We start from the raw sequence: 6,672 nt of genomic DNA, 5'->3' as shown, positions 1-6,672 counted from the left end.
CCCCCCCCCCCCCCCAGTTTCTGTGCCGACAGCAAGGTGCAGGGCCGCAGCTGGGCCTGAGTCAGTGCCCAGCAGTAATGTGGTAGCTGCGGTGGTGTGGAGTTGTGCCCCTCCACTGTCAACACATATGTACCTTATGGAATTAGAAGGTATCAGCTGCTGCCCTACTGAAATGGTCCCTTTTTGAAAGGGCTACAAGCATTCCTATGTCCACACCTTGTCATTGTATCTAGTGTGAAAAGATTATTTTGGGATGATGCTTGGATCGTGGGATTTCAGCAGTAATGCACTTCAGTTGTAGAATCAGCTACCTATCAGTTATCATCAGCTAGCTATAAACTGATATTGTTGTTAAAAATCACAGTTCGGAACAATTTATGTGTGATATCACTTTTATCTGGTTGCAAATTGTGAAAAAGCCTGCGGCATTTGTTTAAAAAAAATCCCATGTATCTATTTTAACAAAATAATATGTTGCACTAATACTTCACTCTTTCAAAGATATGCAAAGCTATTATTATGCCCATTTATCCAAGGGAAAGAAAGACAAAAGATTTTTTTCCAAGGTTGGTTGGTTGGTTGTGCATTATCTGATTTTGGCACTCACCTTACCTACATCACCAAACATCAGAGTACCTCACAGTCTTTGATGTATTTATTCTGACAGCACCCCACAAGATAGGGAATTGATATTATCTTAATTTTATAGATGAGATACTAAAACACTAAGGCTCAAATATTCCAAAGTTTTAAGATGCCTCTCTCCCATTAATATAATCTATTTCACTGGGAGTTAGGCACCTATGTTTGTCACCTTCAGTGAGATTGCTCACTCTCTTTGCAAAGCTTTGTGGCATATGTAACAGTAAAGTGCTGCCTCTCATAGTGAAAGGAAATGGAGGCTAGAGTTATGCATTGACATATACTACCTGAAGTCACCATTCATGGTCATATTATATATGAAGGCGCTGCTGTTTGAAATAGGAATATAAGCTTTTTGTTACTATAAAATACCATTTTCTAAAGCGCTCTGTTAGCTGAATATTGGGAATATAGAAGCTCTACATTAAGAAAATATGCACCAGTTGAATAAAATAATTTAGGAAAATGTTTTCAAACCTGGGTGCCTATAGCGAAAACTCTTATAAGTAGGCACCAAAATGTAAGTGTCTTGACTTTTAGAAATGCAGGACATGTACAGCTCTGTTGACAGAAAAATCAGACCAGTTTTATTTAAGTGATCAAAACTAGATTTGGGAGGCTCATTTTAGGCACACAGGTTGGCAATATTTTATCTTAGTGTTTGCCTTTTTTCATTAGAAGGAATGTTGCAGTTGCAAAATAGTTAACTAAAATAAAAAATATTCAGTCATTTTTGTAGAGTTTGAAGAAATTAAGCTACTTGGTCACACTACAGAACTTTATATTGTATCAGATAAATCAGATTGAGTTTTCTCTTTTTGGTAATGTCAATTATTTAAATTTAGTGCTTAGCAACCAGTTCTGTCTGCAGACTTCAATTAGTTTATGTTTCATTACTAATTCACATCTTTCTTGTAACTATTTAATCATGATAATGAGTTTCTTCTATTAGAAGCAATTAATATCTGAGCATGACTTTGAAAGAGAAGAAATATTCTAGGATCTTTAAGTAACCTATTAACAGGATTTTCCCTACATATTTTAAATGACTATTATGTCATCAAACATCTTTAAAAATTAGAATGGAATGTCTGACAAGGAATTCTCCATATATCCATACTTCTGTATCAACATTTGCCAGTTTATAGGATAAATTACTGTATTTACTCCAATACAAAACAGCACGGGGAAAAAAAAGCTTATATTCATGTACAAGATATTCAAGATGTACAAGAAAACCTCACTAAATAAATTGTCCTTCATTAAACTGCTGCCAAAATCATCATGTGCCCAGTAACGGAAACCAACTATGGAGTTGATTAAATGCACCCAGCACTAAGCATAACTATAAAACCCACAGCCCATATTGGGCAAACATACATTTCTTTTTTGCAAATTTTTTTGTATTCCAGGTCAAATTAGTCAAATCAGTTTTGAATCCTCTTGACTGAGCAACATTCAATTATTCAAATACCATTTGTAGTGCTATAACCAGCAAGTATCTTCCACCCTGTATTTTTCAGCCTGGGGCTTCAGATACTCCCAAATCCATTGACATGGGCATTTGTACACAACACGTCATTTAATCCTGCGGCTTAAAAATTTTAACCTGGGTTATTTTGGTGTGTTGTGTTTGTGTTTGAGCGACACACACTTTTGAGCGACTTTAGTCCTGTGTACAATTCCCTGTAAATTCCAGCAGGGGGAGCCAAATACCAACCTGGCTTGGATCACACTCCCCCTGCTTCCACCAAGCAGCTCCTGTGTGACAGGACTACAGTTCCCAGCATCCCCTACCTGTCCAGGCTTGGTACCATTTCCATGGGGACCCCTGACCAACCCAGGGATCAATTCTGGGTGGGAGGGGGGAGGGAGAAAACCTCTCAACTTCTCCAGGGGTGTAGGTTGTAGCCCTGTTGGTCTAAGGGCATAGGCAGACAAGGTTCTTTGCGTGAATCTTTGTGTGAACCCCTCAGCTTCTTCAGACACAGCTCGGCCTGAGAAGGTGCAACCTTTTAACAAAAAGGCAGGCAAGGTTCTTTAAGTAGATATATAAAATAAAATAAATATAAAATAAAGGATATTTTCTTTGCGATTTCCCAGTTGGTCTAATAAAAGGTATCATTTCAGAACCAAGAGTTCTAGATTTTTTTTTTTAATAGATGTAATATCTTTTATTAAATCAACTGAGTAGTTGGGAAAAAGCTCTTGGCAAACTTTTGGGCGCAGTCACCCTTCTTCAGGCATAGGGAGTCTGCTGTTCTGAGACTCCAAGGAGTGAAAGAAGCTAAAAGTGTGGCAGGATGTCAGTGAAAATGGAAATAGGATGAATTAGAAAGACAAAAGTTGAAGCAGAGTGGTAAAAGCACAGAGACGAGGGGAAGAGAGCAGAAAAAAAGCAAAAAAAGCTGAAAGGAGACATTACAGTGATATAATACAAGGTAGAAAAGAGGCTGTCTATGGAAAAGAAAATAGCTGGAGATCAGGAAAACAGGATTGAGAGAAATTTTCCCAGCATATTGTTCCTTAGCTATTCTTTCTTTTGAATTGTTTTGTTATGAGAGGGTGGGTGGATAATGTTAACCCAAAGCATACAGTTAAATGGCAATGATCAAAGGAGTTTTAAATATATAGGTGGGCAACTGAATAATGCTGTGTGTTAATATCTGAATAATGCTGTGTGTTCGGACTAACAAATACCTGGCTTATGTCACAACCTGTTCATGATAACAGGCTATAAGAAAACCCCTACCAAACATGCTAACATCGGCGAGCTCTCTTTGTTTATTTTAGTTTTATTTGTTCTCTGTTTATTTTAGTTTAGTTACATGCAGTGTTTTTTCTGGGGGGGGTTCAGTGTAAGAAGGAGTTATTTATGAGTGAGATAAGGAGAACAAATATATTACGTCAGTGTTTGGCATAAAAGCTATAATATGAGGTCTGCCCTATGTAATGTGGAGGATTCAGTCTGAATAACACTTTTTGGACACAGGGCTGCGGGAAAAGTTTCCAGGTAAAATTACTTTGACCCTAACACCCAATGATAGATAGATAGATAGACAGATAGATAGATAGATAGATAGATAGATAGAAAAGTCAAAGCTTTCCTATGGGGGCAAAAATCCCTTGTATCTCCCAATGGTTTAAAAATGCAAGGAACAGCTTCTTCCCCACACTGGCTGAATGGGTTAGTTCTGCTTTTAGTGAAAAGTTTTTACATTTCAACGAGGGCAATTAGTACCTGATAGCACCTCCTCAGGCCACTGAGCTGTGTCTCTTTGGAGAGGCTGAGGGGTTTTCTCCCTACTCCTCCCTCCCACCCAGAGACAGGCATTTCTGCTCCTTGGCAAAAAAAGGTTTTATTGCACCTGAGTGACTGGTAAGAAGTGCACACATACAAGTGTTAAGAAACTCTCCCCTTAGAAGAGACTCTGGCTTGATGGATAAAGGACACTATGCACCTGGAATCCCCGAGACAAGACAGTGATCCCTGGTTTGGGAAACTGTGCCAAGCCCAGACCACTGGGACCTGTAGATCTGTCACGCAGGAGAGGGCAGTGACATGCCGGTACCCTGCCTTTCTTTGTCCATTCTGTTGCTTCCTCAGTGCCAAACCACAGCCCCCCAGCCCTGCTGCTGCCCCTCACTCCTGACCCGCAGGCTCCAGCCCTGCCAGATGATGGCTGCATCTCATGTAGGTGGCCCCAGCACAGGCTGGAGAGAAGAGGAGGAGAGGTCTGTGGCACCTGCCACCCCTACCCTGGGATGGGGCTTCTGCATCTCACCAATTCCAAGTGCCATCTGGTGGACAAAGGGGTGAAATACAAAAAAGCTACAGAGCCATCTGGTGGACAAAGCCATCTGGTGGACATTACATATGTACATGTTTACACCATGACACGAATGTATAGATTGGAGCGAGGTAAGTGAACTCGACACAACATAAAACACATCCAAGCCGTGTGAGTTCAACGTGCTGAAAAGACTTTAACAGTGGCAGGAAATCCCAATCGTGCAAATACAAATGCAGTTGTGTAAGCGTAAATGGGAAAGCTCGTGTCATCTACAAACACGCCTACATGCCAGCCAAAGCCTGGAGGCTTGGGGTTTGAATGTCCCCGAGTCTCACTTGCCCTTAATCAAAGGCCACAGGAGCAAGCTAGGGAGGAGCTCCCTATTTCCGTAAAGCAGGTGCGTAGCTGAGATCCTCTCACTGGAAGCTGGCCAGTGGGAAGCTAATAACAAGACTCTCACAGGGCAACCTGTCCACAGTGCATTGGACAGGGGTATACCCTCCACTACACAATGCCATTTAAATCCATCTCGGTTTGAGTAACAGACCAGTGCAGCGCTTACCCTTGATCTTAGCCCACACCACAAGTGCAGCCCACCTGAATAAGATATATGGTAGTGCCCATTGTGCACAGTTCCCCTCAGTGCCAACTCAATTTCTACTCATGGTGAGTATAACAGGGCACTTAGGGCACCAGTTACTTTAAGAGGAGGAAAGGCTGCTGAGAAAGCTCAAGCACAATCAAGGGAGTCACCTGACCAGCAAGGGACCAGGCTTAGGATGTACATAAACCCAGGTCTGGAGCTGAGCAGGTAGTCTGGCCCTGAAGGCTGATGTGAGAGGAGCTCCTGTGCAGACTATAGGGAAAGGCTCCTCATGGACAACAAGAAAGCTTGCAGGTAATACAGCCTTAGGGCTGGGGTTACACTAGCAGTTTAGGATGGGACTGAGGGGAGGTGGAGGTCCCAGCAACTGGTAGTTAGCGGAGACTATAGGAGGTCCCAATAAGCCCAGGGACAGGGCTGGAGGCTTGGTAGTAACAGGGCAGGGCAGAGGAAGAACAGGGAGGCTTGAAAATAAGGCCAGTGCCCAGGAGCATGGCAGAGAAAGGGCTAGAGAGCCCAGGGAGGGACCAAAATGGATGGGGCCATGGAGCCCAGGGCCCAGAGAGAGGCTGAGATGGGGCAAGAGAGCCCAGGGCCTAGGGAGGGGCTGAGAAAGTCCGGTAGATCAGGCCAAGAGTCCACTAGACTGACTGGTATAACTGATTGACTAGAAACATCTGCAAGGCATGGGAGTGACTAGAAGGGGAGATGAGGGGGCCACAAAATTGCCCTTAAGGCTTTGAGTGATTAAAACCTAGCCCATGACTGGCTCAGGGATTCTTGGAGCAGCCTCCCATTTCTAAATACATGTTAACATCAAGGTGTAGCAGGTGAGCAGAATGGGAGGATGCTTAAAAGTCAGTGTGAAACAGGGGCTGAGCAGCCACCGGGGGCATGACTGCCACCCTTGGGGCCAGGCTTTGTTACATGAGCCACCATGTTGACTATGTTTTGACTTCTTCCTCTTCACTCCCACAGCTGAGCTGCCCCCACAGCTCTCTTGCCCCCTTCCTTAGCCTGTTGCATATGATTAGTGTGGCCTAGCCCTCCACGAGCTGAAGCCGGATCAGGTTTCCCTGTGCCTCATCTGTACATAATTTTTTGGAGGTTCCCAGGACTTGTAACAGGAATACCCAGTTCCTGTCATGAGTGGGGGGCTGACCAGCACATAGATCCTGTGTGGTGGGTATCTGAAGTACACACACATACTAGGCAGTGCTTAACAGTGGGGTCATCATAGCTTGAAACACTGTTGACCTTGCTGGGACCCAGCCCAATGACTTATAATGACTTTGGACTAAAATCATGTATAGTTTCTACTATATATATAAGTAGATACAAAAGGGTTCCTTAAATTGTGTTTATGGTGTATCTGTGCTAAAACTGGCAGCAATTTCAGAAAAGGAAAAATGCATCCTAGGCAAGCTGTTCAAGAAAACTATTCTAGCACACGTCCAGGAGGGGCCAGCAGGGGACTGCATGCTTAGGGGCAACCAACACGGGTTCATCAGTGGCAGGTCCTGTCAGACCAACCTGGTGGCCTTTTACGATCAGATCACCAGATCATTAGATGCAGGGGTAGCAGTGGACGTAGTCTTCCTGGACTTCCGGAAGGCTTTTGACACTGTCTCT

The 6,672-nt window shown here is 43.3% G+C and overlaps 1 protein-coding gene across 1 annotated transcript in view; it reads right to left on the bottom strand.

Moving 5' to 3' along the window:
* The window catches only part of XK (X-linked Kx blood group), a 33,243-nt gene that overhangs the window by 8,945 nt on the left and 17,626 nt on the right, over positions 1 to 6,672 (bottom strand). The gene's annotated exons all lie outside the window — the stretch shown is intronic.

This window comes from Gavialis gangeticus, unplaced genomic scaffold, assembly GCF_001723915.1.
Source record: "Gavialis gangeticus isolate Ggan-Ray unplaced genomic scaffold, GavGan_comp1, whole genome shotgun sequence".
Classification (NCBI taxonomy): Eukaryota; Metazoa; Chordata; order Crocodylia; family Gavialidae; genus Gavialis; species Gavialis gangeticus.
This window is presented reverse-complemented; position numbering and strand designations above follow the sequence as displayed.